Genomic DNA, 11,743 nt, shown 5'->3' with positions numbered 1-11,743 from the left:
TGCAAGGCTTTTATCTTTCACTTCAAAGGGTTTTCAGTGAAAGCTCCAGTGGTATTATGTTACCTTACCTTATGTGGGCTGACAATAATTTTAGAAAGAGCCTGAAATCACTCCACGCACTCTGGGGAATGTGGTAAAGATGATGGGATGCTGTCAGGCCTTCTGCCATGTTGTGTCTACTGCCAGTGAAGACCCTTGGCCACCCTCAGAGAAACAATTTCTGTTAAGTGGTCCATTAAGTGCTGTAGTCTGATTAATGAGGCAGACTTATTTATTGTCACTGGAACTTGACCTGGAAGCTTATTTTAAAGGAAAACTTCAATGGAAAGTTATCACACTTTGGATAGGTACATACTAAAGAAAAAAGGCCATATAAAAATGAATTTTATTACTATAGCTGCCCTCTCTATCACAATTCCCATAATAACCATGACCAGTCTGAATGACCTCCCAGTGGGTCTTTTTATTGATACTTCCCAGCAGGAGTTTCAGCCTGATAAGTAGGTCAGGATTCAGTTGGTCTGGTTCCCATTTGAATGCATGACAAAACAGGAGGATTTCAGTTTCACTGTCAAAAAGGTTCTTCTCTTTCATGTTCAGGTTATCTAATATCTAGAGGGCAGGTGCAGGGGTAAAAAAAAAAAAAAAAATCACAGTGGGGAGAAGGATATTAAAGAAAAGAAAGTAGCAAAATTTAATCCTCTTAGTGATAGCATGACTAATGACTCCATAATCCGTACTCTGCCATTTCCTATCTACCAAAAAGTTGTCCTGCTGCAGACCGTTCTTAATGTCCTAAAATGTTTTGTAACCAACTTTAATTTCTGAAGTGATCTCCCACTTATCATCATAGCACTATCTTTTTGGAGTGGAAGAGAGGGTGTGTTGATGCATTCTGCCCTCCTCCACAAAAATGCAGAAGGTCCAGGGGGCAAAACTGAACTTGCTCTGACAATTCCTGCTTCTCCCTTTTCTCCACGTGCCTTGTCCTGGGAAGGGAGCTCATGCAAATTTCCCGGTGCCCCTCTGGCACTGGGAAAGGAAATTTAATCTAATTTACTAATTCACCCATAGGCTTATGATGAATAGAAAATGAAGAGGTGTGTCATCTTGTCCAGAGAAGTTGGGGGTGATGAGCTGAAACCAACAAATATATTACAGAAAATATATCAAGCTGGACTAAAACCAAATTCTCATTGGTGAATTATTAGTCCACTGTTCATTATGATGTCTAGTTTCAATCCTAATGAGGTGGAACTTGATGAGATAATTACTTTGAACTATAGGATTCTGTTTACCCACAACAAAAGCTTATAGTATGGTATCATCTCATCAAGCCTTTCCCTCTTTTTCAAAAGTTACTAGGTTTTTTTAAATGGGATGTTTGTCTTTTCTCATTTAATGAAAATAACATCTTGACTGCAGATATCTAGTACCTATCAGGATTTATCTAAGGGTAACCACCATCTGCAGACAGTTTCTACTCAGTCTGGTTGAGAAGAATCTCAAAAAAAGAATGTTGAAAGGATATTTGACAGGGAAATCTGGTGCAAAGTTGGTGCCATGTGTATATTGTCTGGTACAAAACAAAAAAAGTGACCTGGTGCTATTTTGAGCCAGGTGTTTCACACAGCATGGACCTATATTATATAATTTGCACAAAGTGGGTTGAAGCACTCGGAGGTTGCAGGTTCAGTTAACTGGCAACATCAGCAGTGCATGGTCACCTCAGTCCCTCTCACATCTCATCCCATTTGTTTCAGCCTGGAATCTAGGAGCATGAACATATGGGTGAAAGAGTTCCTGCATTTTATTGCTTTGTCCCATAGTGTAAGGGTACATTTATTTCACTGAGCAATTACTCACAGTTATAGGGGTGTTTAAATACTTTTTCCAGAAAGGGTGTGATGTACTGGTTGAGCCTCATCACTTTGTTCAGGAGCCTAGAATTGCTGGATTTGCCATCATTCCATAAGGAAAGCGGATGGAGGAAGCTGCCTTCAGACTAATAATAACAGAAGGAATTTTATGTGGGTTCTAGTCTCAAGGATGCAGCAATATGTTAAAAATGGAGGAACAGGACAAGTAGTTTGGGGCCTGTGGATCTGTGATATTTCTTTTCCACAAATACCACAGAGTTTGGATGAGGCATTAATTTTTATCTGACCACAGCTTCTTAGGTAAAAATCAGATTGATACAATACTAATCTTTGGGGATGTCAAAGGGCCAAATATATTCTTATTTTCAGAGAGTCTAAAATTGTTCCAGAAGAGCTGTGTTTATAGTAATCAAGTGAGATTCATTGAGGGAATGGGAGGCTGTGTTGAAATGTCATGGATCTGAGGAAAAGTGAGGAAAATAAGCTAATTAAATTAGTAGTTAAGATGGAAAAAAAAAGAATTATCATGCATTATAATACAATCTTGTGCGTTTTAAAATGTGGAGGAAAAGATGAAGCCACCTATTTTTTTTAACTCACTAGTATCTTACACCAGTAATGGTGTTAGTACAGAACAGTGGCTTTGTACTTTGAAGTCCTTGATGTTCTACACAGAGACACAGACAGGGAATGGACCAACTCCACCATGAGACCTTAGGAACTGCCGTTCTGGATCAGACTTTCCAGCTTGCCTCCACATCAAGTCTTGGCCCTTTAGCCAAAATCTACTGTAATATCCATCCTTGTCAACTTAATGCCACAACTAGCTTCACTTTCAGGTCTCAATATTGCATGGGTGTGAGGAGCAGAAGGTCAGCTTGGAACTTTCTCTGTGCCTGGACATAGTAATGCAGTGTCCCAGGAACAGGGTGATGGGAATAGTGAATGCAGAGACAAAAGGGTGCAAGCAAGGTGAGTATGCAGCAACATTTCTCAACAGCATTTTCCCAGGCTCCAGTGACTCATAGTTCAAGGACTGTCTGGGCCAAAGCAAGTCTTTGTGTAAACTCTTTTCCAGGAATTTTCCAGACTTTTCTGAGCCAGGTAAATTTTAACATTCTGCAGCAAGGAAAGTGCAGTAAAAGTCTCAACACAGTATGTAAAGAAGCATCCTTTTATTTCCTCTTGGCATTGAACACCCCCCCACCTACCTTTCCCATTCCTGCTCCCATAGTTCTTTTTTTTTTATAACCCTTCACTCATTCACCTTCTTCTTGGGCCACTTAGGATTTAGAAAGACTGTGTCATGTCTCTTTAAAAACTTGTAAATTATGGTTACAATACAACACAGTTAATTTAGTTTAATGGCAGGCTGTGTAAGAAAAAAGCTAGCAGGAAGTTAAAACAATGATACATCCTTCAACAGATATTTCAGTGTGATTAAGAGACAATACAGGAGCTATTAGCTGTCAGGCTGCAATGAAGTTAAACAGCTTGTTTTGTTTTTACTGGAAAGCAGAAGGACTATAAAGAATTTAAAATGTAGTTCAGATCAGGGCAAAGGAGTTGCTAAGAAGCTGTTTCCTCACATAAAAACCTTACTGAAAGGTCTGAGGAGCTTGAAGGTCCTAAACTCTTTTCAAAGGGAATAGGTAGGAGAGTTGTGTAGAGAGACCATTTATAGCTCTAAAACTCCTTTTCTTTGAAGTTTGTCCTCTTACAATTCAGATAGACAATACTGTGGTACTTGCTCTTTGTTGGAAGAACAGAGGGAAGAAACAGAAGTAGTGAACCCTGTCAGACCTGCATGGATAAGCCTTGTTGACATCTTGGGCACTGAAACCCATGCCAGCGCCTAAGCAGAGAAGAACTTGAAAGTTCCCAGGAGAACTGGTGAAGAATCAGGTTTTGTCAGTTCAGAAGATGCAGTGAGGACACTGTGGAGGGCATGGGTGTTTGGGAAGCCCTCTAGGCATTGTTTTCATTTTTATGTATTTTTAATGGTTTCAGGTTTTTGCCTCCGGGATAGATATGGTTTAGGGAACTCGTAAAAACATGCAGTATCTTTCAGAAACCCTAGTCTATGTTTCTTTGGACTTTAATACCTTTGTTGGCATTGATATGTTTTTATTAAATGAATTTTTTGGGGGTTATTTGTCTGAATACTTTGGCACTAACTCTTTTGAATAAACTTATGCTTCCGTAATCCTGACGTTTTATGCATAAATTCTCTTTTCTCTTTTAGCCACAGGTGTTAAAGCAAGATGTGCTGACAAGCTGCAGGTACTTTTCAACACTAGTTGTCGCCTAACATTATCTCCTAAATAATCTTCAGGCTGGCTCAGTGTTGAATATGCAAATGTTTAACCATGAATCCCAAAGGCTGTGTTCCTGGCTGTAGAAATGTCCTGTATCTATTAGAGCAGGAAATTCAAGCTCCACTTCCAGGGTTTCCTACTGACTTTCTTTGAGTTCTTTTGCTGAGAGCACTGAAACCACTGGGGTGCTTTTAGCCTCTGTGGAACAAGGACATGAATTTCTTACAGCCATGTAGTCCATTGTGCTGTTTGGAAACTCAGAAAGATTCATCAATGAAAGAAATTTGTGAATGACACCTTTGGTTGGAAGGTTGGTGCTTGAAAATTTCTCAGTAGAAAAATACCAGTTGTTGTTATCGTTGTCATTTTATCTAGGTTGTTCTCCACCAAAGGAATTGAATCCATGAACTATTTCTTCACATGCAGCAAAATATTACTTCTGTAGAGAAGTCATCATCTATGGAGAAATAAATGTCCAGCTTTTGCTGTGCTCTGAAGTGCTGTACCAATGGTTTTTGTTTCCCCTTCCTCTGCTTTGAGCCGAAATATCCAGCTTTGGAAATTCAGGCCTGGAGTTCCCAACCTTAATGTCTTCAGGGCCAAATGCACCCAGAGCATCCATAGATGGCAGAAGCCACAGATACCTTGTGGGGTGACTGGCCCAGGCACTCTTCCCTTTGCTGCATGTTCATAACAAGGTGCCCGTCACTCTCTTCTGTTATGCAGCCTCATCCCCTCAAAATTTGATCCCAACCAGTGTATTTGCCCCACATAAATAAGGGGACCATAACCACATAGTCCCATCTACCTCTTACACCCCTGCAATCTGTCATGGTAACATCCCTTCGCTAGCGTTTTTACTTGTACAGAAACACAGATTGAGCCTATGTTCCCTTTTTTTTCAAAATGTACTTGCAGATGCTTGATAGAAGTCTGTAGCCATGGTACTGCTCTCTCTATTTTGTAACTACTTACATGTAATATGTCTGTGTGTGATCATTGCACAACATTTGGATTAGAGGTTATGGGGATTATTAGCCAATGCTCCTGGCAGCAGCTGAGGAAGACAGGCTTGGGAGCCTTGGCTGAGCACTTGTCACTAAACCTGCACTTCCTTCCTCATCCAGCTTCCTGTTCAGCTCCCAAGAGTATTTCTGATCTGGGCAATGAGCTATTCACTCAGATGTTTGCCTTTTACTCTTGGTTGAATCTCCGAGTGCTTCCAAGCTGTGGTGTGCTGGCTGCTGATGGAGCCCGAGTGTGTCCAAATTGCTGCCCAGCTGGGGAAGAAATCAGTGCTCCCTTCCCACTGGTGGTCCCTGCTGCTGCAGGAACTGTCACTGGGAAAAAATGCATGGGTCTGTGGCTTTTGTCTCTTACGGGCAGAGCCATCTCTTGTAAAGCCTTGCTTTGGCCATTTTCCAACTGGGAGAGGTTAGAAAACAGTCTGGCAGCAGCTTCCAGGGGTCTTTCATGTCTGACAGACTGGACCAGGTGGACCGTTTCACTCAGGAGTTCGTGTGTTTGGCCAGCCAACTTCTTCTCTGTGCTTAATGACTTTTACAGCACATTCTGGGCAGCTCCAGTTAATCTGGTACTTTCATCCTCCTGTGATCTCACTCAGTTTCCTGGAGAATGAAGTGTGAAGGTGCAGTTGGCTTTTTCTGTGTGCTAAACCCTCAGGCTGCCAGTGCTGGAAAGGGCCACACATGGTAGTGCTCCAGCTTATGCCTAACTTTTGAGGTGACTGGAAAGGTACCTGTCCTTGCAAAGATCAGTCCTCCAGTGGAGAAATCCTGACAGCACTGATATTTCAATGCAAATTAGTTGTAAATTATAACCTCTGCTCTGTATATATGAAAACACTCAGTTACATGCTGGATTTATACAGCACGGTTCTTTTTTTTTTTAGAAAAGAATGTGGAAAATGATGCAAATATTCCTAGAGAATAAACTGGTGATTACTATATTTATGTAAAGAGGATATAGAATACACAGATGGCTGGTTTAGTGCCTACCAATGTACTGACATATGCAGAGAGCTGCTTCACGTGCATATGTGTAGCAGTAACTGAATATTAAAATTGAACAGTCATGTAGCACTCTCTATGTTTTCCCTCATTTTAAAAAATATGGTCTGCTTTATTTAGGCTATGTATTTTTATTCTTTTTGGAACGTCTGCACAATATTTACTGAATTCATAAGTCAAAATATTAACTCAGTTTTCATAAATTGAAGAACACTAACCATTTCCGTGGTCTCATCTTGTTTGCATTTAATAGAAAATTCACAAGTTGAATAATAAATTTTGAGAGTGAAATTCATAAAGATGTCTAGTTCAGAGAGGATGCATCAGATGCAAAAGTCCTCAATATGCTGTAATAATTGCAAACTCCTCTTAAAAAAACTTATTAATGGGATTTTCAGATGTTCCTTAGGATGATCACATGGAGCATTTAATAATCTAAAGACTATAAACTCTCTCTAGGTTAAACTCATCTAGGGACTGGAATCATTATTTGGACTATCTTTAAAAGTTCTGCTGTTTATTCAATAGTCTAAAATGGGCTTTATGAGCTGTAGGATTTCATTATGTAAATATCCATTTAAGATTTATATGGACCACAATTAAAAACATAGCTGGAGAAAATATGCTATTTTTACATGCCTGGTGGAGACACGCTCCGAAGGGAAGTATCTCTACAAATTCAAATTATTTTCTTTCCAAAGTAACTTAAGAAAAATACATTTACAGTATGGTTCCTTACTTTCTCTCTCTGGTTTTATTTCCAAGCCTAACAGTTCAGATCAGCCACTGGATCAGGACAGAGAACGAGACCTCCTTTCACTATTTCATGTCATTGCTAGGGCATGTTAGGGCATGTTCTGATGAGAACTTTACTTGCCAGCATCCTCATTAGGGCTGTGTCTTCAAATGCACCTCTTTCTGCAAACTTAAAATAGCTAAGTTTCATAAGAGATTTTTGAAAGAGTAAGCTGCCAAGCATGAGGTGTCAGTAAATTACCTCCCTGAATCCTTAGCTTGCGGCGAGGGTTGACTCTGCAAATGTTAACAAATACTTGCCTTCCTCTGCCTTTTGTCCCCAATTGCAGATGTTTCATTTACCTGGAGTGTGATCTAATCAAAGGAGAGCTGCCCACTTCCACTGTTTTTTATGGAAGCTGAGTGTACAGAATCTCCTCTGGCACTGACCGCAAAAGACTCAAAGCAGAAGCATTTTCTGACACATATGAGGTGCAAATAAAGTCTACAAGAGTCTCTTCAGGACACTAATATATAAAATCTTCACCCCACAGAGTTATCATTCTGGTGTTAAGTTGCAAATGAAGTGGAAAATCTTTTGTGATAACGAGACATAATAGTGAATCTTTGTGCCCCATTTTTTGTGACTTAAAGGAAACCACTACTAGTATGAAATGGAGAATATTTTCTTCTCTTTTGTGGCTGTGGTATGAATTTTGTTTTATAGAGATTATGGTGGAAGCATTAAACTTGCTCAGTTTCTCACCTAAGTGCACTAGCAGTAGTATTGCAGGTGATGTGTTGTTTTGTGCTCTTTATCTGAAGATCCCACAACAATATAAAATGAAATTACCCTATGCTGGAAGCTAATCACATATTTTCTATCTCCTTCCCTAATATTGCCAGATTGTATTAATCATAAATGTCAATGAAGTCTCCAGATGACTTCCTGACTTTCGACAAAAGACCTTCATCTCAGCCTCTTAAATTCCAAGGTCAAGGGGAATGTAACATTCAGAATAATTATTAGCATTATTTTACCTTGACATTTCAGCCCTGCTTTCAGTTTAGCATTCCAAACAGGCAATGAAGAAGAATGTTGTCTTTCAATTCACTGGAGGGAATTGCCCCAATTAAACCTGACTTTAAGGATATCTAAAGGCCTGTATTAATGTGCTGTCCTGTTTTTTTAACAAGAAATACTTCATGAAGGAGAGAAACTTTCATTAAAAACAGTCAAGATTTACTGTCAGAAGAATAAGCAATTTTTGAATTGCACTTTTTTTCCCCAGGTTAGGATAATAATCATCAGATCTTCCCATTTTCAGAGAAGTAAGTGGTTGTGCTGCCCTAAAGATTCTTTAGCCTTTTGTTTCAGCTAAAAGGTCAAAGTTATAATTTTTCCTCATCATAAACTCTAAGTGGTACCTTGTCAAAACCTTGTTACTTGTCCAGGATCTTGCACCCATCCTTTGTACATCCCTGCATTTATTTTATTTTTAGACGTCCTATCAGGTAATAGGGACAAAATACATTTTTTGTGTTTTTTTTTTTTTTTCCCAACAAGGAAAAATGTTTCCACCGAAGCACAGATGAAAAGACACAAACCACTGTGCCAAACGCAGCCCTGCAGCTTTTGACCTTGATTGGGTGGAGAGCTGGCAGTCTGGTTCAGCCAAACAATTTTACTTACTCACTTCCTGCAAACTTTTGATGACCCTTGAGATTCTGGAAGTCTGTGTCAATAATGAGGTAAATAACTGTATAAACGTTGTTCACTGTAATTTGGTCAGAAAGCAGGTGCATACAGACAAACCACAGACACTGGTTAGTCTTCAGACCACGGGCTTTATTGGTACAGTACAGAGAATAAATTGAGTTCCTGTGATGAGCACAATTTATTTTAATACTGATGTGCCCATTCAGTTCATGGCAAAGTTTTGCTCTAGAGAAAAAATGGAGCCACAATGCAAAAGGATATACACGACTGCATAAGTTTAGATCCCTGTTCTTTTTAGCTGCTTTTCCTACTGTTCTATGCCTTTCTGTGAAACCTTGAAGATAAAATTGTTTTGCATATTTTGGGCTGTAATTCATGGCTACTCTCCAGCTGATAGCAAATTGCTATTTGCATCTGTTATGGTGGTGTGCCCAGTGTGTGATTTTACACAACTGCTGTGGCCCGTACTGTTTCAGTGGAAGGAATTTTATTGACTTTTACTAAAATTTGACTTTGGGACTTCACCTAACTGGAAAGTAAATTGATTGATGCTGACACTCCTTTTCTTCTAACCTAGCTCCATGCAGATTCATACTAGAAATGTTTTTGTTTTCAGCACAAACACACTCTTTCTCTTATTCTTTCTTTATTTAAAATTAGAAATCTTGCATAAATATCAGATGAATGTATAGTTCACTGCATAAATGTAGAAGAACCAGCAATGTTTATTCCCCTAGACTTTTCAGGAAAATTTACATTGCCTTCTTACTTAAATGCTGTCAGTTTTGACAAGACTTCTTATTTAAATGTCAAATTGTACACAAATATCAGAATGCTTTCTGTGAAAAGTTGGTTAAGGAATGCTCCTCTGTAACATACCAAGGAAGCCCACAGGAGTCCTGAGCCCATTTCCATTCTCCATTTCCTTCCCTGTTTCCTCCTATTAGATATTTACCATGAATAGATGACTAATCTTCAGTGAGTTTATGGCCAGCAGTTCCTGACCTGTTCCTAGTTAGCTTTCAGTGGCTTAAGCAGTGCTGTGATTAATTGTGCTGATAAGAGAAGTGGAAGCTTCTTTCCTTCTGCCTGCCCAGCTTAAAAGAAGCAGTCAATCTGAAGAACATGGCTGGAGTAAAGAATTTATATTAAACCCTGTGGAAATGATCCTGTGCTGTCTCAGCTAAGGACCTGGCCCATTTTGTGAAACAGAATTAAGTTTGTTCACTTCATTACACAGGTGCTGCAGTAAAGCATTGCATGCATATATACAACGTAAGGATTTAAAAGAAGCTGTTGCTGGCCTTTTACACCATAATTTTTACTTAGTACCATGTGGTGTTGAACGAGGTGTGAAAAGCATTCCATTGAACATACCTATTTTCCCTTCTTTGTCTCCCCTTTCCCTACATTTATAATGTGCTTTTTAATTGCGTGACAAGGTTTTCCCAGATATCAGAATGTCTCATTAGTGCTAATTTACCACACGGGACTCTGCAGAGTGGGAGAGAGAGATTCAGAAGATCTAGCTGTAACTCAGAAAGAAAGGTTTTCTAGATCCCCTATCTCCAGTTACTTTGTATTCCCTTTTAGGGGGCTACCTTCTGGAGCTTCGGCTGTATTCCTTTAGGATTGCCTGACCCTGTAAAATCACTCTTCCTTGTACTAGCATTTACTTCTGTGTCTCCAGCAAGCATGAGATTGGTGGTTTTTAGGGCTGAGAATACAAAACTATCACTTTCTAGAGAGCTCTTTTATTTTTGTACACGCAGTACAAAAATTCTTTCCTCACAATGCACTGCAGCCCACAAATTCACCTTTTCAGGAGACCACACTCTGGTGCCATTTCTAACTTAATTAGTCCTTTGTACAGTCCTGCTTCTAAGCCCTTGGAACCTAAAGCCTGGGAGATAATTATTTTCATCCCTGAAGAGAAGTCTTTCGAAATCCCTTTGCATCTTATGGGTTAAGTGTTTAATGTTTCAGCTGGAGATTGGTAAGAGCAGGAACAGAAACTGAATGGAATGCATTGTGTTTGATGCTCATCCGTTTTAAATAATTTTCCTTTTGGCCCTAAAGTTTCCTTTTTTTAATATATAAGAAATGTATTTGCAGTTTGCAGTGAGATTATTTTCCCCCCTTTCAACTGGAATAAGCACAGAAGGAGTGTCTGGCTGATAATGGATCTGCAGCAGCACAACTCCAAGGCCTTTATTGTCTGTGTTTTTCATTAAGTGATGTATGTCTTCCCAGTAATACAGAATTGCTAACAAAGGAGTGTTGTCAAGTGTGGAGGAGAAAATTGATTCAAATCTATTTTTGGAGTAAAATAAATTTTCTTGAAACATTAAAAATAAAAAATTACTCCATGCTGACAAGAAGTCCTAAAAAATTGGTCTGTTGAGGTAATTTATATGTGTGTACACACACAGACAGGTATTCTGGTCTGGCTTTTTAGTTTGAGACAGTTATAAAAGTGATTGAAAACAAAGGGAGTTGTTTGGGAGCACTGCTTCAGTGAATCAAAACTATTAGGGATTTTACTGTTGTGAAAACAGGATTTATTTAATAGGCCTCTCCAAAGAGTTTTTCCCCTCTGCCTCCAAGCCAGAGTGGACACTGGCATGTGAGATGATTGCAGGCTGTGAATTTTCAAAGAGGTTTAAAGTAACAAGACCACCCCAGTTGCTGTGTTAATGCTGCTGCTGCTGCCCTTCGAAAGAATTCTCTAAGTGTTTGAATTGCAGCAGCAGCACAGTAATTGAGGGGACTTGTTCAGGAAACAACTTATGAATGTTTCCTTACCCGAGAGCTCTTTGGTCAAGAACATGAAAGTAAATGTAGCTTAAAGAAAGCTAGTAAAAACCTTAATGTAACAGCATTGATTTTCTGATTTGTGCTTTTTTTTTTTTTTCCCTTTTCTTCTATTTTAATGTATTTTCTAACAAATTACAGTATTCCACCCATTGCCTAAGAAGTTTTAAAAAAAACCCAATTGAGCAATTAAACAGGTTTCCAACAGCTTCAGTTACAAAGCCATTGGGCTGCATGGAGAATAGG

This window comes from Sturnus vulgaris, chromosome 1, assembly GCF_052056855.1.
Source record: "Sturnus vulgaris isolate bStuVul1 chromosome 1, bStuVul1.hap1, whole genome shotgun sequence".
NCBI classification, from domain to species: Eukaryota; Metazoa; Chordata; class Aves; order Passeriformes; family Sturnidae; genus Sturnus; species Sturnus vulgaris.
Note: the sequence above shows the minus strand (reverse complement) of the source record.